Source organism: Phlebotomus papatasi, chromosome 2 (assembly GCF_024763615.1).
Source record: "Phlebotomus papatasi isolate M1 chromosome 2, Ppap_2.1, whole genome shotgun sequence".
NCBI lineage: Eukaryota > Metazoa > Arthropoda > Insecta > Diptera > Psychodidae > Phlebotomus > Phlebotomus papatasi.
In genome coordinates this window covers 7,194,571-7,216,610 of record NC_077223.1, presented here as the reverse complement: position 1 = coordinate 7,216,610, position 22,040 = coordinate 7,194,571, and positions in this window count along the sequence as shown.

Genomic DNA, 22,040 nt, shown 5'->3' with positions numbered 1-22,040 from the left:
TGAGTTATACGATTCACGAGCATTTCGTAACACTTACAAAATATTTTTTTCTGTATATAATAATATGTAATATTTCCGGAAAACTGTGAGATCTTTCCCAGTGACATAGCCGGGGAGGGTCGTTGAATTTTTCCCGCTTTTCCGAGAAAATTTCCCATGGATTTTTTGGATAAATCTCGAAAAGACCACCGGAAAACTGGGAAATTTTTCCAAGGGATATTCCTAGGTATTTCCTAGGGATATTCCTAAGATTTTCCAGAAAAATCTTATGAAAATTCCTGTAAAACTAGGGGATTTGTTCGACGGATATACCCGGGAAAGACTGATGAATTATCCCTGCGTGCATCTCAAAATTTCCCAAAATTTTCCGAAAAATTTGGTCCAAATGTAGCAAAAATGAGGGATCTTTCCCAATTAAATGTCCAGGAGAGGCTTCTGAATATTACCCACCTCCATGTAGAAATTTCCATAGATTTCCCTGGATAAATTTATTTATTTAAATAAATTTATTTATTTACCATTGGAATTGCCAGGGAAATCTAGGGAAATTTCCACATGGAGGTGGGTAAAATTCTTTTCTTTTCTGGACATTTAATTGGGAAAGGTCCCTCATTTTTGCAACATTTGGACCAAATTTTTCAAAATCAAAATAAGATTTTTTTATTATCATATTTTTATTTATTGTTTTTTCCTTTTATTATTTTCTTGCATTTATCTTATTTTTTATATTCGTTTATTTTTTAATGTACTTTTTTTCTGTTTCTAATTTTGATTTCCTACGCGAGTTCCTCGGGGCTTCCTTGAAAGATGCTCCTAAGTTTTCCCAACCTATATGGAGATATTTTCTGTACTTCTTGCTAAATTCTCTGCTTAAAATATTATATCCATATATTACTCTTCGAAGTTCTATATAAAAACTTTTTCCCAAAAAGAAAAACATCTCGACTGAAGTATATCCTTAAATCAAAATTAATTTCATATGTATTTTTTTGGAGAAAACCTATTGAATTTTCCCGTCTCTATTGGGAATTTTATACGCATTTTCCCAGCTTTTTCTCTACAAAATTTTACTACTTTCACGAGAGTATTCGATGTTCTATATGAATTTTTCCTAATGAAAAAATCTCGACTGAAGTATATCTTTAAGTGAAAATATGTTTCATACAGATTTCTCGAAGAAATCAATCAATGGAATATTCTCAAGGAATTCTTTGGGAATTTCGTGGGAATTCTAATTATGAAAATTCGAACGGAATTTTCTGTGATTTTGTTGGGAAAATTCCACATCCCAAAAAAGTAATTTCTTCAGTTATTCCCCTCAATTTTCCGATAATGGAAGTCTTGCAGATATTTGGGAGGAAATTCAACACGCAAACATTGACATTTATAGGGCAAATCCTAAGGAATTCCAGGGGAAACCACAGAAATTTCTTTAGGAATTCTCTGGGAATTTCCTAAGAGACTAACGATTTTTCCAAGACTGAAGAAATTTCACAAAGAGTAATTAAGATATTCCCAATATGGGAAGTTTATGAGAATTTTAGGTAAAAATTCACTGGGTACTGGTAATTTTCCCAAATAATCAATAAGGATATTTTTCTGGAACGCTTTTTAATGGGGTCAGATTTTTTAGCCGTTCGAAACAGGGGGGTAACATTAGCTCTGAAAAATGCGACCAGTTTTAGTGTAATTTTTTCCCTGTTTTCGTACACATTTCACGAGATATCTCCATAACTATGTAGATTGTCAATTTAGTGTTTTCGATTGCCTCTTCGTTATTAAATTGGCTTTTAGTCTGTATTAGTATTTTTTATTAATTCATTCTACAATGACAGAAAACAGCTAATAAACTCAAAACATTTTTCGGCTCGCTAGAAATATATGGGAAACATAGGAAATGTGGGAAATGTCATGCCCCTGGTTCGAAATATATATATTCAAAAAAAAAACATGCTCTAAATGTAATCCTTCTGCTATAGCACATTTTTTCGTGATTGCAATTTTGACAAAGACCGAAAAATCTTCCTCATCAAGCGGTATGCATCCCTTGAAATCCCTGGGGAAATCCTTGAACGTCCAGTGTTCTCAAGATTGACCAGTTGGGAACAATAGTGGAGAAATTTCGGCATTTTTGCAAAAGAAAATTGCCAATTGAAGGCCAGTCACAAAAAAAATGAGAAATGTGCAAGAAAGTGACCCAGAAACCTTCTGATTTTTGTGCCAAAAACCCTTCGATGGACTCCTTTTGCGTCATATTATTGTGGCTGTAAAATATGCAGAATGACCAGTCCGAGAGATATTGACTATTTGCATATTGCTTTATGAAGGTGAGCACCTTCGGTCTGGACTCAGGATGACCCTTCTGGGTCATATAAGATTTCCTTGAGATATTGAAGGTGTTCTAGTCCAAAGACTAACCCTGTGGGAGTCCCAACCAACCGATAAATCCTTTGAAATTCAGGCAAAACATAATTAGGAGTTGTGACAACAAATCCTTTTTTGGCCCATAAACCAATACGAAAGACCAAAGGGCTCCGACTGCGAGAATCCTCCATGGAGGATTTACAAGACAATAAAAATTGCTTGGGCACTATACGCACAAACATTCCTAATCCAATTATTTTTACTACTACCCAATGATAATTTTGTCCTTGTTGCAGGTATAAAAGTGTACGGGATGTCTCTGTCGTCCTCAAATTTGTCGATGAAGATTCCTCTTATTAATCAAATTGCCATTGAGGGGTAGTTTTTTTTTGGAGGGAAACCCTATCAACCCTCTCTCGATTGAGATACTCAATAAAATGTGGGCAAATTGTGTCGATTGAGCGGCTTTTGCCGAAAATTTACGGGGAAAACATTGACAGACACGCACATTTTCACCCAAAAAACGTAAAAAACTTATTTGTTGACACCCTGAAGTAGTTTTTTTCTTCTATTTTTTCGGAAAAACGCTTCCCCTTTCTCCCAACGATTTTTATATAAAAAATCATTGATTTTTTTTCAATACACCATTATTTTCGAGAGGAATCGAATTTTTCTGCAAAAAAAAAAACGAAAATCGGAGGGCTCTTGTTTTGTCCCTGGAGGATTTCTATTTTGTCCTCCTTGGATGACAGGGCTTGTGTAGTTTTTTGTACATCTCCTCAAATTCTTGTACCATCAGCGCTGGAACACGCACCCAAAATTTTGAAGGATAAAAAAAAACTCAAAGTCCCGAGGAAGCAAAGAGAGCACAATGGCAGGATGGATAAAAAAACGCGCGATCCGAGGCACGCGCTTCCAGGACAAAAAAAGAGATGCACTCAAATGGTGTGTCTCTGGGGAGGGTTCCAGGAGGCAAAAAGAAGCACATGTGCTCCTCTGGGCCAAGTGCAGGTGGGACAGCAAATGAGGGATGCGCAGTATTTTGGCTCGACAAACCCAGAAAATTGTTGGCACTGCATCAATATTTGATGTTGCAATGCGTGCTGGAATTATCACAATTGCATCTCTGGATCATCTGCACACACATTTCACTTCCTGCACTTCCTCAACTTGATACTCTGTAGTCCGTCAATGCTTTTTATTTATCCCGGTGACGCAATTCTTAGGGCTGAACAAATGGTTTATACTGGCGTTGATATTCTGAAAAAAGGATGATCTACACTATCGAAACCAATGAATGTGCTAAAATCTCCAAAAATCTTGAGTACAAATACTATTAAAATTTATGGGATTGAATCCCACTACTCTAACATTGACATTACACACTGAATTTCTTATTTCCCAGCCTGGTTTTAGTATAAATTTAAATTAAAAATATTGTATGGCATTGACTTTGTAACATACAATTGATTTACAAAACATCGTGGCATTGTCGGATTGAATCCCAAAACTTGAACGTTCAAACAATACCACGACTTTCTTATTACTGATCCTCGCTTTAGTATTGTAGGATTGTCTAAGTAGGATATTATGGGATTAATTTTTAAAGCGTTCAAATATCCAAATGATTTAAAAAATATCGTGACATTATGGGTTAGATTTTTACTTGATTGTCGTGTGGTCATGTTTTCTGGGATAAGAATACGTCCAAAATTATTGGGATTGAATCCCACTACTCTAACATTGACATAACACACTGAATTTCTTATTTCCCAGCCTGGCTTTGGCATTAATTTAAATTAAAAATATTTTATGGGATTGACTTGGAAAAACTTTACGGGATTACTTTTGACATATAAAATTGATTTACAAAACATCGTGGCATTGTCGAATTGAATCCCAAAACTCTAACGTTCAAACAACACCACGAATTTATTATTACCGACCCTCGCTTTAGTATTGTGTGATTGACTGCAAGATATTATGGGATTGATTTTTGAAACTTTTAAATATCCAAATGATTTACAAAATATCGTGGCATTATGAGTTATATTTTTACTTGATTATCGTGTTGTCGTGTTTTTTGGGATGAAAATACGTCCAAAATTATTGGGATTGAATCCCACTACTCTAACATTGAAATAACACACTGAATTTATTATTTCCCAGCCTGGCTTTGGCATTAATTTAAATTAAAAATATTTTATGGGATTGACTTTGAAACATACAATTAATTTATAAAATTTAATTTACTTAATTTTTAAAGTTTTTAAATATCCAAATGATAAAATTTCGTGGCATTATGGGTTAGATTTTTACTAGATTGTAATGAGGTCGTGTTTTTTGGGATAAGAATACGTCCAAAATTATTGGGATTGAATCCCACTACTATACATTGAAATAACACACTGAATTTCTTATTTCCCAGCCTGGTTTTGGCATTAATTTAAATAAAAAATATTTTATGGGATTTACTTTGAAAAACAGTATGGGATTATTTTTGACACAGACAATTGATTTACAAAACATCGTGGCATTGTCGAATTTAATACCAAAACTCTAATGTTCAAATAACATCACGAATTTCTTATTAGCAATTCTCGCTTTAGTACTGATTTAAATTTATATATTTTGTGGGATTGACTCTATGCAAGACATTATGGGATTGATTTTTAAATATCCAAGTGATTTACAAAATATCGTGGCATTATGGGATAGTTTTTTACCGGATTGTCGTATGCATGTGTTTTTTTGGGGATAAGAATACGTGAAATATTAATGGGATTGAATCCCAATACTCTAATATAGAAGTAATACCATAAATTTGTTATATCCCTGCCTCGACTTGGTGTTTATTTATATTGTGTATAAAATGTTGAGAAATAAGAATTCTTGGATTGTGATTGTGTCTGTATAAACGAAGTTTTAGGATAAAAACAATACCACGTCTTAGTAATACGTCGAGTTCTATATCCCATTCTTATTACAAATATTAAGTACAAATTCATTTCATCGAGAATTTAAACGGATTAAGAATTAGGATTATCATTTTGTGTCAGTTAATTTGCGAATTTTTCATTAAGGAGTCTCTGGCTAGTAAAGGGAAAATTCTGAATTTGAACTCCAACCCCTCCCTCCGTAGGGGTGACAGAAAATTTTGCGAAATTAGTGACTATCACTAATAAATTTGTCATGACAAAATAAGGAAATTTATTAACAAAATTAGGACATCTACTTAGGGTTTTATTAGAAATGTTTCTTTGGACTTCTCAGATTCTTCAGTAAGGTTAAGTGCACCTAATTTCGGCATAATTGCACGTAAGCACCAAATTCTTAAGTTTGAATTGTAATATTTTTAATACAACTTCAGTTAAATCAGCATTTGTCGTAACTTCATTTGAGAAAAAGAAACTTTTATAAGCCCAGTAGAAAATATTTTAAACAAACATTATCGTAAGTGCCCTTAATTAATAAAAATTTATCAGAATTTGTCGTAACTCACATTTTTGGTGAACTTACGACAAATTTCACGCATTTACGGTAACTTCTTCTCCTCACTTGCGTGGCTTGTAATTTTCAGCAAGATTGTAATATTTCTCAATAATATGTTCAAAAACTTTTCCAAATATCCAAAGACAGTGCTAATCATGCGATATTAAATCATTTTAATTCAATATTTGTGAGAAAAATCCCTGCTCATCTGTCATTAATTCAAAATAAAACATGCGACGCGATACCCAAATTTTCCCAAAGGAATAACAATTTAATTACGTGATTTAGTCAAATAAATGCGCTTATTATCACTAGAATAATTAAAATTGATATAATGCGTTTTGAAAATTGTCGTAACTTCTAAGATCTCCATACATTGGAAGTTACGGCTTTATAAAAAAATGGAAGTTACGATAAAATCTTATTGTGTTTCATCGGACATATATCTCAATATCTCAGTTTTAAATCAATTTATGAAGATTTTCTCGAGTTAACTTACAGTTTATTAGTGTCAATTTTATTATTTTGACTCAAAAGTATCGCATTCGGGGTTCATTTTTAAGAAAAATAAAGCTGAACTGAAAATTTGGTCTCCTGAAAAGTTGTCAAAAGGAAGTTACGACAAATGATGATTTAACTGACGACAAATTGATTATTTTGTTACTTCTTTCTAAGTTCTGTTTTGTGGAAACTTATAGATAGTTTATGTTTTTTGTTTTCTTTAAAATCATAATAAATACACTTTAAAATGAATAAGATATGGGGGCGTGGCTTTGAGTAATATTTCGGCCACCTTGATTCTCATTATTCCTTCCCTTCCGGAATTCTGCTAAAGTATTTTCCACATCATTCGGTCAGTCGAAGCGACATTTTTTGCAAATCGCATAAATCGCGTATAATCGCTAGAGTGTGCAAAAATTAAGAACTTCATGTAAATTTGAGGGATAAAAGAAATGGCCGAAATTGCAAGCGAGCCGAAATTTGGTTCAGTTACCCTAATCAAAATGATGATCATATTACTTTTCCATCAGTTTCTGACTAATCCGTCTCTCGGCTTAAGTCGTAAGTGCATCTAGGGTATAACAAAAGACGAGTAGAGGTCCACCGGTACGTTTTAGTCGTTAATTAATTTAATTTACTAGGGTGCATCGCCCTCTAGCGGTGTTTGCCTTTTTTAATTTCATTTCCTTCTCAGTTTTAATTAATTCTTAACAATTGCACAAAAATTAACAATTTTTGGGTTACTAAGAGAGTATCTGCGCCTTAATGATAAGCCCCTGCCAAAGTGTCTATATATTTGTTCGTGCAAATAGCAACTCTGAACTTGGTGTTTAACACCAAGTGAATTGTCTTATAGACTTGTCTCAGGGCAAATATTGTGCCTCAAATGTTATTTGTGTGTCTTCCTCCTTCACTGTGGGTCTGATTGTAATGATTATATTAATAGGGAGAAAGGAAGATTACATAGAGGCAGATGATTTACACTTTTCGACTTAATATTGGACAAATAGTGCCTACACAATTCCCCAATGTATTTCCTCTTGTTCCAAGTGCACTTTTATCGCGGCGATGATGCAATGGAAATATTTCGATGGGAATTCTCAGGGATTCCTCTTTGGACTCGTGCTTAAGTCAGGGTCTCGTTTTTTTTTCTCTGGTCGAGGATCAGGGGGTATTTATCATGCTTGACCATTCTTAGCGATGCAATTCTCCTTCCTCTGACGATCGATTGTGCAAAGAGAGTTTCTTTTCTGGGCCTCACAAAAGGGCTCAAGGAAAACCCTAATCTTTGAAGCAGCTGGACGCAAATTTTCAATTTACCCCAGTCTTCACTTTTTACCATAATAAGAAATTGGACCTAACACACATTCAGGACTCTTTGAATAAAGTGGTATAAGCAACATGTTGCCCAACTTATTTCTTAAGAATTTCGGCTCCTTTCTTCCACCCAAGTCCTTTCCTTGAGACTCTTCGATCTTCTTCTGTCCTCTTCCTGCAAACATCGATACATTGGCTAATACATTCCAGATACCACCCTTCAGATATACTCTTTCATCCTGGATTGATGTTTTTTGTTGTCTTTCCTTTTTGGCCCATGGAGTGAAAAGAGATCGAAAAACCTTTCTGCATGTCATCTGAATAAATCTACGGAAGCAGAAAAATTTCTTTTCATCCAAAAGGCTCAGTCTAAATAAGGAGTATTTATCTGAGAAATTTTGAAGTAACTGAATATTGATATTTTGTAAGAAATTAAAATTTTTCTAGAGTTCAATAATCATTGCATTGTTCAATATTACTAAGCGTAGGGGGAAGGTGGGGCTACTTTGAGCTGTGGGGCTACATTGTTATACGATTTTTTTCGCATATTTCTAATGGAAACTGAGTTTTAACGTGATATTAATTTGAATAGACTAAATAATTGTGGATCTAAATAAAATAATTGTAAGGACCAGGATCATTCAGAAATAGGCGAAAAAGTCGTATAACAATCTAGCCCCACTTCCCCCTAAATGCAAAATATAACTTTATTTATTTCAAATTGTTATAGAAATAGAATTATAAAATTCAATAATATGTGAGATATTGCACACAGAAATAATCAAAAAATAGGAAAACAAAAATCCTAAAATTGGTATAGATTTAATCACAATATGGGTTAAATTTAACTTCGAATTCGGGTAGATTAAATCCCAAAATGGAATGGAATGAATAAATTTTGAATAAATTTGTTAATTTTATTCAAAATGATATGAAGGTTTTTGGAAATTGCATGAAAATTTCAGAAAAAGATTTTTTTTATATTAAAAGTGAAACCTTGATAGCCAGAATACACAATGTGCATGTAGTTGGTAGTTAGCGCAATTGCTAATGCAATTGACTGCATGCTTTCTCTCTAATAACACCCAACAAAATTGTATGTTTTTAATGTCTTAAGAATGTGCTTCACATAAATCTCTAGCACAGCATATTGAGTCTAAATGACCACTTTTTGGAGCATTATGACATGGGGGACGCTTGTTTGCGTTGACTGTGGAGCATATTAGTAATGTTGAATGTTTGAGATAAGCCCAGACAGAAGCACTTGCAGTAGCATTTCAATGTCACGGCACCCAAAGTCATTATCAATTTGTACATAAATGTAAAGCCAACATGTGTATGAGTGTTGTCCGAAGAAGGGCAGTCGTTTTGGTATCCGATAGCTGGAAGGCGACAAAACGTGAAATCCATGGGAATTTTCGAAGACGATGTCTTTTTGACGCAATTACGAGGGCTAAACCACCACCAATCAACAAAAGCTTGACAGTGAGAGGAAATTGAAAATAGTTCACAAAAAGTGATTCACATTGTTCTGCCTAAGTTGTCTGGAATTGAAACCTTTTGCTATAACTTTATCTTGGACAAGAAAACCACATATTTGCGATAACGCTGAATTGTTTCATAAAATATTCTAATATTTATTTTTTTCTTGAACATGGACTCAATAGCGCAACCACAAAGTGTCTTGTTCCGTCTTTTAGATAGCACTTGAAAAAAAATCATATTCAGGATTTTATTTAACGTACAAATAGGTTCAATATTTTTGGAAGTAAGAATCTGAGAATTAATAATAGTTCTGTTGCTGAAGTACGCATTTTTCAGGAATTACTAATTTAATATTTAAAAAATTCATTTATTGGTACATTAAAAAAAAGAAGTTGATAATACTGCTTAGTCTTGCTTTATCAATAATTGCCACCAACTATAATTATCAAAATCAATCCAAAAATGTTATTACAGTAGACTCTCGCTAATTTGGCTCTTTTAAGATCGGGCTACTTTTTAATTCGGGCGGCAGTTAAATTCGAAAAAAAGTTTGTTGACATTTTTCAAATTTGATTATGATTATCAAATGAAGCAAATATCCTTAAATTTACCAGTCTTAGTCTTAGTTAGTCTTTAAAACTAAAGTCTGAGTCTTAGTTTTAATGTGATTTTGCATTATTAAGAGATTTTCATGAAATTTACATTATTATATGAGCATATAAACTTAATATGAGCATGCAGTTGAACAAAAAATTGTTGCATTTCAAAAAGTTTGTTGCCCGAATTTATTCCTAATTCGGGTGACATTTCGGTCCCAAATGCCCGAATTTGAGAGAGTCTACTGTAATAACGAAATAAATTGAAAAAATTTAAGAGTGAGACGTTTAAATGCACCTAAAGTTTTTTTTAAAGCTCTTTTGATAAACATTTTTTGAAGTAAAGGCCTCTACACATTGGGAGCAATTTTCGTCAAAAATTGCATTTTTGACAGAATTTTGACAGCAGGCAAATTTCTGCAGGCAATTTCTTGCAGGCAATTTCTTTCAAAAAAGCATTTTTTGACGAAAACTGTTCCCAATGTGTAGAGGCCATGAGAGATAAATTGATGAAATGTACTAGCATTTTACAAGATATGTTAAATGAATTTTCTAATGAGCAAAAATCTTTTGTCTAGTAATCTGTATGGTTTGAGGCAGGGTAAAAGCTGTGAGGTCGCCATCACTTAAATATTGACGGCAATCTGGGATAGGGAAGACCGGGGTAGATTTCCTATTCATTGAAATATTTATCAGCCTGGTACAAAAATTATAAATGTAAGGAAAAATTTAATTTGCTGGCTAATTCTGCCCCGGTCTCCTCCAGTGGTAATAATTTGGATGCTGTTTTTGGTCCTCTTTTTATAGATGTTTCTAAGGCATTTGATATTATGGATCATGGGCTTCTGCTCGCAAAGTTGCAGACATTTGCTATTCGTGGTGTTACCTTGGACCAGAGGTGTGCAAGAACTGTTGAAACCGAATAAACGTAAAAATAAGTTTATCCTGGTAGCGTTTTGACCATTGAAATACATGTTTCATTTGACGTTTATTCGGTTTCAACGGTTCTTGCACGCCTCTGCCTTGGACCTTTTGGGGTTTTAAATGTCCGAAAGACACCAAAAGACCACTGATGTCAGCGACGCAAGTGTGTCAACGTGTGGCGTATCACAGGGATCCATCCCACTCCTTTTTAATCTTTATCTTAATTACAGTAGAGTCTCGCTATAGGCCATCGCTCTATAGTCCACAATTTATCGACCGTTGATTTCAAAACACTGATTTTAAGTTAGGTTATGTTTTTTAGTATGCGACATGCATAATTATTTTAATATTTTTGGCAAACTTTATTAAGTAGTTGTGATAATTGTGATCCACAATGAAGAGAGCAAGGACAAGTACCACAATCGCAAAGAAAGTGGAAGCCGTCGAGCAATTTCAATACTAAAAATCGTTGATAATTTTAAAAAATTACATGGACTATAGTGCGACCCAAGTGTCAAATTTGAAACCAAATATGGACTATAGCGAGACTCTACTGTATATTTTTATATTGGACATAAAGGGAAAGAGTATTGCTTATGCAAATGACATCGCCATTTATTATTCGGGTGTTTCGGAGAATTTAGTCTGGGGGGAGATTGATCATGATCTTGCTGCTATGAAATCCTTGAAATACTGCTTTCCTTTAAAATCCCGTGCTTTTGCGCAAGTCGTTCTCTGCCGGAATATATTGAATGCAAGAAAAAGATCGTAATAACGACAAAAGACTAGGAGAGACTGGGGCAAAAAGTCACAAAACTGATATTTTATTTTTTGTACAAAGTACTCAAACCTCCAGAAATTTCTAATTAGCGCAGTTTTCTAGGAAATTTACCGCTCTACAATTTTGTGAAAGTAATTTTCCTCTATTTTGTAAGGATATACGTTTATCGAGCCGTTTTCTAAAAGGTAATTTTGTAAACATTCTCAAAAATGTTGGGGCAAATAGTATCAAGTATGGGATATCATATTTTGATTCGCTTTGTTACGGGATTCCGTAAATTAAAAAAAATACCTAGATAACATATTTTCATAGGGAATTTATTCTTCTACACCTTTGTGAAACATCATTTTTTCTTCTGAACGATAAAAACGATTTTCAAGCTATTTTAGAAAAAAAAACACACACACAAAAGACTGCAAATCGTTTGACCAATGCAAAGAACAATCGGCGACACATGGCATTGACGTTTTTCTGCCGTGAGACATCATAAATTGTTTCGGTTTTTCTTACTTTTTGCTCCATACCTTTTGTTACTTTTTACCCCAAGTGGTTGTTTTTAATAAAAAGATTTCTTGAGAGAAGAATCTTTGTAAAATTCTAAAATAGATAGCGGCTTCTTATTCAAAGAATCCAAGTCATTTAGGAAACAATCATCAGTGCATAAATTTTGCATAATAAGTAGGTAATAATTGATATAGGGGAATGTAGGCATGATTCGCACAGAGTGAACCTTCAAACTACGCGAATTTTCATTTTGTTTGCAAAGAGTTGACTTACCATTTCTCATCTCGTTTCGTGAGCTTAATAATTTATTATGTATCTTATGGCTAAGAAATGTCGAACTAGCTCTTTGCAAATAAAGAGAAAATTTCCGTTGTTTGAAGGTTCACTCTGTGCGAACCATGCCTACAATCCCCTATATCAATTATTACCTACTTATTATGCAAAATTTATGCACTGATGATTATTTCTAACATTCCAACATTTCCAACATTTGCCAACATTCCCCTATTCTTCAATGAAAATATTTTAAAAATAGGGCTAAAAATTTTGATATTTTTTATATTCTAAATTCCTTGTTCGAATTCGAAAAAACATACAACATCGAAGAAGGTTAATGAAAGCTATTTGCGGTAGAAATTTAAAGTCGCTATCTTATTTATCTTGGAAGATACTGAATTTTGGAATTTTCGATTTGTGACTTTTTGCCCCAGTCTCCCCTATACAGCCTAAGAAGAAGCATTTCTGCCGTTTGGCTTCGTAGGCTTCGAACGCTGAGACGGCGGAGGACGCACGGTATGGGTGGGATTAATGTAGAGTTAAATAAATAATTTATAAATTATTAAATTTCAATATATTCATGAAATTGCCAAAAAAATGTTTTCTGTCAAACAGGTGTTCATTCGACCCTATATTCAAGAAAGTAACATTAAAACATGAACGACGAATAGAAATAAGGGTTATTAAAATTATTTGTGAAAGATGATAATAAATTGAAATCAAAACGAAATTATATCATGCATGCAATAAATTACCTCTTTAATATCGATAAGTAGCACCATGTGAAATATGTAATTATTGCATTGTGCTATTTATATATTTTTATATTTAAACATAAAGCATTATATTGAGACAGAACATTCAGTATTTTTGTAAATATAAATAAAAGCAGCTCATCTTTTTTTGGAAATATTTAGTTAACTTATTCAACTCTTTATTATTCTTTCATCGGATTTTCTTATCAGTAGTCCTTGTGATTATCACTTGAATGCGAGTTTTCGGAGAATTTTAACTAAAGCTTGCATATCTCCGTACTTTGTATTAGCTTGTAAAAAAAATCTAGAAATTTTTCCTGGACGTGATGAAATTTATAATAATCAAAATTCGCCAAAACATGCAAAAATTTCAATGCCGAAGTTCATTGTGCTAGGAATTTGAAGAGTTGAGATGAAAAGTCCATATCTCTAGCCACATTTGTGACTTTTCACATTTTGACTAAAGTGTCTTGAGTGTTTTGAAGACAAATTTCGACAATTAAGAGTGCATTTGCATTGAGCTGGATCAAGTGGTGCTTATCAGTTTTGGCAATTTTGAGCTGGGTGCGCAATTAAATCCGTTTTTTCTCGTTTTGTTTGTCGCTCGATTTCCCTTTTTTTGCCCAAAAAAAAAAATTTTGTTCTGGCCAAAAAGGTTACAATTTCCTTGGCGAGGTCTAATCTCACGGGGTCGGTTAATGCACTTTGCAGTGCGTTGAAAAATTATTTTTGAAGAAATGCTTATGGTTGGGCAAAAAAAAGGGGGCTACAGTAATCTCTTCTCTATCGCGGAGTTTTTGCACAACCATCGACATTAAACCAAAATTAGACGCATTGATTGCGGATGACTTTTTTTTATGAGACTTCTCTCAGGGTCCCTCACAGTCCATACAAATTAACTGTCAAGCGGGTAATTCTGTCTTCGTGAGAAAAGTAAATTTCCGTGGCGGAAATTCTTGTTCTTCAGCACTATGTCAGGGAGTCAATCTTGGTCATCAAATTCACCATGACGAGCCCGATGACACTCATTGTCGCCCAATAAAGGAATCTCGTTAGATTGGCGGCATAAAAAAAGCACGTCAGGATGGACGGAAAGTCATATCGGTTTTCATGGGATCAGTTCGAGGGTCAGAGTTTTATGAAGTGCGAAAAGAATCAAGCGCAAATTAACATGATGGACGTTTTGTTGCAAAATCCACAACCCTCGTGTAAGGCAATTTAAAATCTGCCTCATGGTTCAATTGGGAGTTGAAATTTTCGAGTTTGATCATGTGCCATGTAGTGCTAAATTTGAAATTTGGGCAAACCAATTAAGAGTTTGGCCACTTTTCTTAAAATTAGAAGACTTTTCCAAATATTTAGGGTAAGTGTATCAAATTTCGGCCAGCTTGTAATTCCGGCCACTTTTTGTTCTTCGAATTTCCATGAATTTTTATTTTTTGCATATTCTAGAGATAATACAAAGCAAAAAATAACAAAAATGACGCCTCGATAAGCGATATGATGTGATAAAGGCATCGAAAGAATTCTGGAAGGGCAAGGAACTATGAGAAACAAGGTGTCCGAAATATTACTCAAAGCTATGTCTATATTTTTATTCATTTTAAAATGTATTAAGAATGATTTTAGAGAAAATAAAGACGATTAACTGTCTACAAGGTTTCAAGCAACACTCCTTAAATATTAAATATTACATTTCAAACTTGAGACTTCGGTGCTTGCATGCAACTATGCCGAACTTTGGCACACTTACCATTACCGGCCTCCCCAGGTAAACGGCAGAAACCCTGGTTCAGTGACCTTGATAGGGGACTCTCCGGTGCTGGCCAGTGGATTTGAAGTCACTTCACAAAGAAAAACACTTCTTCAATCTTTTCCCAGAGCTTTCGGTCCTGGATGTGGACCTTCTTCAGTGGTCGACTAAACTATGTTTTTTGTACTTTATGAGGATTGTTATTTTGTGTGGGATTGGACAATATCATCACTTTCAGTTTATCAATTGGGAAGGTTTTTTTTAGGATATTGTTTTCACTTTCACTGATTTTCAACTTTTGAGCAATTTTTCTATAGGGACTGATATGATGTAATTTGGCGCTTTCTGTTAATAATGATTCTGCTAATAATGTTCAGTGACTGTCTGAGTTAAGCTGAAAAAATCATGAAGTTAAATTGATGAAGGGTTGAATTTTGGGTTACCTCAAAACCTTTCAATGATTTGGGAATAAAGTTCTCTACAAAAATCACTTTGAATGCTTTGAATCATTTAGAATCTTGAAGTTTTAATTGTCTTAAACCTAATGATTTCTGTTCATAATGGCTCCGGCACACCTTTTGGATCAGGAAAATTTCATGAAATCGAAATTCGCATCCCTTTCTTTCTCGTACGCTTTGCATATGTATATCTTACTCTTTCGCACTCTTCTTCTTCTTTTAAACATCACAACAAATTCAATTCAGCTCAATCTAATTTTAAGTGCAAAAGAATGAGATAGAAATATAGAATGTAGGAAAGAAAAGGATGCGAATTTCGATTTAATGAAATTCTCCTGATCTAAAAGGTGCGCTGGAGCCATAACTTTGTAAATTGAGAGATTCCCATTGAAGTTCATTGAATTTGCATTTTCTACGGTGTCCTATAGTGGACTTCATTCATTTCTCAGTATGTCCATTGATGCTATTTAGAAAGTACAGCTTCATCATCGCCCAAGGAGATCAATTGGCATTACATCGTTAATTGCCCGTTTCTAATTCATGCAGAGAAGAAATGCTGAGTGGTCAGGATGATGGTCCTCTGTGAAAGTGATGAATGAATTGGATTCTAAAGTCTAACTCCACCTGGAGGCTTTCTCTTTTGAGCTCGATGGTCCTCGATGGACCCAGCATGAATAATCACAGAGATGACTAAATGGCCAAAAGTTATCAATGAACTGATTTGAAAGTTTGTATTTGAAAAATATTTTACTCCTTTGTCACCGAGGATCATCTTAATATGTCCGCAGTGTCCTGTCCTCAGGATTGGACAGTACAAAAAAAGGAGAGACACCTCATTAATCATCTACCCTTGAATTTTTACTCAGTTTGACATTTTTTCCTCCTCATCCATCCTCAATCGAATCCTTCTTTCACTGCTTACACTCTTTTCTTGCACATCCAGAAAAAAAATATAAATTTATTGTTGCACTTTTCATCCTTTCTTCTCTCCTTTCCTTTTCTTTTGGGCCGATTCAGCCCATTCAAAAGGACGAGCTTCATCAATTCAAGTGCTCAGAAGAAAAGGACACACTCCGATTGAGGAGAAAAGAACCATAAGAAAGACAACTTTGATTGCGAACACTTGTGAAATCAATGGTATTTTGGAATTTCGACAATTTTTGTGATTTGCAATAAATCAAAAATGGAGACAACAACTGATTTATGATTTATTTTTCACACGCATTTCATCAAGAAGAATGAAAAATCCTCAAAGATCGTCCTTTTTGTGATCTCTCTGCCCGTGAAGGAGCATGAAATGAATCCTGTTTAGACTTAGCGAGGGTGGCATCAAAACTACTACTAAGCTTGATTCAAGATCTGAGATAGAAAGAAAATTGAAATATTACAAAAGAAAATGATAAAGCCGGTATGAATTGTTTGGAGGTTGGTAGCAACGTTAAGACAGCGAGGGTCACAATGAAAGGGGGAGTTTATTGTTAATGAATAAACAGGAGTTGAATAAAATTAAATTTTACTTTTGTTAATTTCGTTAATTCGTTTTGTTAATTTTGTTAATCGCCGTCTTAGCATTGATACCAACCTCTGAGTGAGAAAATTTCTATTTGCTGCAAACGACGCAATGCATCTCTGCATAGTTGTGGCCACAAGTTTAGAATAAACGACAATAAAAGCTTACAATAATACAACCACTACTTCTCGATCGTTTTCCACGACGAAGTATCAGACCATCTAATCAAATAGAAATATGCATACACTAAGAAAAAACCTAAAAAGTTATTACAACTCTGTGGCAGAGTTGAATTAACTCTACGAATATCGATGTAATTATTACTATTTTTCGATGTAAAATTTCATCTCGACTGAAGTATATGCTTAAGTGTTTTCGTTTTAAGAATATACTTCAGTCAAGAAGATTTTCGTGTGACAAAGTTCATATGAAACATCAACTAGAAATATGCTTAACAGTGTTTCATGAAGACATAAGGGTGCATCATACTTAATATTTCGCTCGGAATATAGGGAACTTGAGGTCAAGAAAATATTAATAAAGAAAATGATAAAATAAAAAAACATAAAATTACAAAACATATTCGTTTTGGGATTTGAAAGAGTTATTTTAACTTTAAAAAAGATTTTCTTAACTCTTGAAACGAGTTATTTTGATTCTTAAAGCCAGTTATTTTCAGTCTTAAAAAGAGTTATTTTAACTCTTTTGTCATGCAAATTTTAGGAAAAAAAGTTAGAACAACTCTTTCGTATATTACACCTAAATAGAAGTAAAATCAACTCTGAAATGTAGTTAATCGAAAATCACAATGAAAAAGAGTTAATTCCAAATCGATTCGAGTAAGTTTTACTCGATTATTTTTCTCAGTGTAGGAATATTTCGTGAAAACTCATGCATGATATGTGAGGGTCTCGCAATTAAGGCACTCGAGTTTAAAGAAAAAGAATTAGAAAGTACCTGAGAAACAGCATTTCCACCGATTTGCTAAGGAGGTTGGATATTAACGCTAACACGGCGGTGGACACTGAAAACCACACGGGATCTCATGGGACCGAAACTGTACTTTGAAAGCATTATTGATGAATAAATTTATATTATCTTACCTTATCTATCTAAATTACTGGAAAACTGGGGTGGAATGATAACTTTTCGACGCTATCGAATCGATAGTATCGATAAATCTATATTTGTTAGATTAAGTGATTGTCGACTTTTTACGGATTGTTGGGCCATTCATTGCAACATTCTTCATAGAATGAGACTATTAACAAACATCTATATTAGTTACAGGAAGTGCAGCTATCATTTAAAATTTTCAGAATCGACAGTCGATAGTGTCGAAAACAAGTTATTATGTCACCCCTGGAAAAGTAAAGAAAATAATAAATATATATTTATTTTTCAAACCATATTGTTGTAAAAAAAATGAGAATTTTAAACTCTTCTCTGGCTTACACAACCTGTGAAAGAGCTTTTCCACCGTTTTGCTCTGGAGGTTGGTCACCAACGCTAAGACGGCGGTGGACGCTTGTTGTTACTCTCTTTTTCTTATACTACCACACTTTGCTTTCAAGAGATTTGTGTCTCAAAAGTCCAGTGTATAAATAAATAAATAAAAAATAAATAAAAAAATAAATAAATATTAAATTCACGTAAAACACATAATATCAAAAAGTAATAAAGAAAACGGCAGGAAAACACAATTTCCACAACAAGGCTTTTATATACCTCAATAAGGGTTGAACCAAGCTTCAGACACCACACTTGATAAGGCTTGAATCTAACCTGATGAGTGTTGGAACAAACCTCCAGCGTATTACCAGCCTCACCTAAGGATTAGTTAATTCGAGTATTGGATATTAGTTGTTATAACACTAATTTCGTGTTCTGGAGAGGAATTCCGTAACAGTATGACAATGTCATATGACAAATTTCAATGGTAAATTCGGGGACAGGAATAACTTGAAATGAACATCGAATGTCCATTGGAAAGAATTCTATAAAGCTCTTAGTAACTGATATGAATCTGATATTTTATTAGTTGTTCCGAATTTACCACTTAATAAAATAAACTTTGCCATATGACATTGTCATACTGTTACAGAATTCCCCTGCTGATAACACTCATCCATCTCTCAGTGTAAGTAAAAAATCGCAATTGAAGAGGATGCCACCTCGTTATTCGGAATTGCCCCATTACGCCTTTATTAAACTGAAACCCAATTATAACTCAAATAATATACAAATTTTTAATTTTTTCCGGAAACTGCCTCACCTTCCCCTATTGCTTCCAATTCTCGAGCAATAATCAAAAAGACTTCCACTATCGAATATTTACTCATTTGGGATTAAGAACTTGAGTAATTTGAATAGAATAGAACTTCTAAAGTCTTCTCATCCTCAGTCCTGTGTCCAGGACAATATCGATGAAAATGCCAAGAATTGTTGGGGTGAAAGTGAAATAAAATTGTCCTCATTGAATCCCATCGAGAGAGAGAGAGAGTTTGTAGTTATTCAAATCCAAAAGAATCACCTTTGTCATGATGGATTCTTGTGATGTGGGAAGCGTGAGAGTCCCTTTTTGCCCAATCTTTCTGGGCTTTATGGTGCAAGATTGTCCCACAAAAGACCACGATTGTCCGCAAGTTCTTCAACCACCGTTTGGGGATGACATTTTAAATCACCGACGAAGAATGTCACCTATTCAAATCAATTCAACGACAAATTTATATGTAAATTCACATTCGATTTTGTGGGATTTTTTGTCGGTTGAAGAGGGTGAGTTTCTCTTTGGGGGTTAGTATGGATAAAAAATTTGTGAAGAATTCAGTTAATTTTATATCCACTCTCTGAGGATTTCATCATTCTATTGTGCCATTCTGACCCTTCCCTTTCTCCTTTTTCACTTTTTTTTTGGCCTTAAATCTCTTATGCCTTCTTCATGATTGCGCCTGGGCCATTGGTTAAGGATGAAAAGTATGTTGTAAGAGAAATTATGCAACGTCACAGAATTTCTCCTGTGAACTCTGACTCTCCCTTAGAGACCTCTCACACCTTCATCGGATACATTTTTTTGTGGCGGAGGAAGAGGTGATTCTTTGGACAATTTGTTCACATAATATCATGTGGATTTTCTTTTCTATGCTGAATAAAACTGACCTGTCAAAATCGGATATGAAGGCCCAAAAATACAACAAAACACTCCTAAGGACGCCACACAGCTAAAGGGTGTCCTAAAAATTTCCTCTATGTCAGAGAAAATTTTTTCCCTCAACCCACAAAACTACAAGGATTCTATTTTGAATTTATAGAACATTTCCGCATTGCAGAAAACTACTTTTAGGAGTTTCGAATCACCCTACAGAGGTAGAAATTTGTGGACAAAAGTACAAAACTTGTGTGGACTTAACTGCCTTGAATAGAGGAAAAATTTCTCTTTGATATCCCCCTCTTTATCACATGTTCCATTTCTCAAGGAGGTGAAAGACATTTGCCACCCCTTCATGTCAGCCCCGAGGGTGGACTTTTCCCATCGAAACGACTCTGGTTCCAAACGGAATTCGTATTTTGATTTCCGGTTTGATTTTTGTCACTCCTTCTGCCAGTACCCTTCGTCCTTTGGGTATCAAGAAAAAAAAAACTCAAAGACGCATAACATGGGGTATTTCCTCTTCTTGCAATTTATGGGGTTGAAAGTTTTCTGGTGATAGGGGGGATTTTCAGAGACCTTCAAAGGGATACACGAGAGAATAAAGAGACAAGTGAGAATGACTTACTTAGGCTAAAATTTTAAGTGTTAAGTCGCTAAAGTAAATGAACAAAGAACAAGCTTTATGGTGCAGAGGTGCTGAGTTCGATTCTCAGATCAAACCTGTCCCACCTGTCCAGAATTTTTCAAAAATGGGCACTGATATAGTCGAATAAGAAATTTCAATGTCTTAAAAAACGAATTTAAGCACATCGATTTGAAAATACACCTGCTTGAATGGTTGAACATTTACCTTCAAAAATGTATAGGGGAAATGCTCATAATTTTGTCCAGTTTCTTATTTTGGACACTTTGAGGATAACATTGGACACTAAAAATAAATTAATTAAAATGATGGATTTTTATTCCAATATTTGATGAATAATGAATTCTATCTAAATATTTGTTCTTTTTGGAAGATTTTAACACTAAATACGTTAAAATTTGAATATGATTTGAGTTGAAATTGCTTTGTTGAAAATTCAGTGTGAGCAATTGCTTACGAGAAATATGACAGAACTTCGTGGCTTACTTCAGTCTTATTTAGTTTTGGTGAAGTACTAACAAAGTTTGTTCGCTGTTTTTGAGTGATATTATTGAATATTCATTGAATATTGTGTTGAATAATTCACATTATTCGAAGGCATGAACTTTCGAAGGGAGAGTACTTTCCCCTATTCTTAATACTTGCCAAATTTTCATTGATTCGAAGGTATAAATTACCCAAATATAATTTTTATGGCTGCGGCACACCTTTTAGATCGGTAAAATTTCATAAAATCAAAATTCGCGTCCTTTTCTTTCGGACTCCAAATTGCACTGAACTTAATTTAATTCAGTGTGATCTTCAAAAGAAGAAGAAGAGTCCGAAAGACTGAGATAGACATATGCAAAGTTTTTAAGAAAGAAAGGGATGTCAATTTCCCTTACATGAAATTTTTCTGACCTAAAAGGTGTGCCGAAGCCATTACTGATCAAAACCATTTTTGTTACTATTAAAATCTTATTAAAATAATTTTTATTGTGATCAAAATTAGTTGTTTATAATAATAAAAAATATTTTTTTTTCTGGCCAAAATCAATTCTTTTTCAGATAAAAATTAATTTTTCTAGAATCCTTACATTCAGTAATAACCTTTTCTGATTTGAGAATTATCTTCAGATGAGGTTTACACTTACTTTAAACTCCGTTGGAAGTTGGAAAATTTAAACCAACGAGCTGCACAAAAGTAAATAAATTTATGAAAAAGACATTTAGGGTAAGTGTGCCAAATTCCGGTCAGCTTGCAATTTCGGCCACCTTTTTTGTTCCTCGAATTTCCATGAATTTTTAGTTTTTACATACTCTAGAGATTATACAATGCAAAAGAATAACAAAAAAATGTAGCTTAGACAAAAGAGATGACGTGAAAAAGGCATTGGAAGAATTCCTGAAGGGCAAGGCACTATGAGAATGAAGGTGGCCGAAATAGGGCACCAAAGTTATGTGTACATTTTTATTCATTTTAAATTTTTTAAGAATGATTTTAGAGTAAATAAAAACGATAAACTGTCTACAAGGTTCTAAGCAACACTC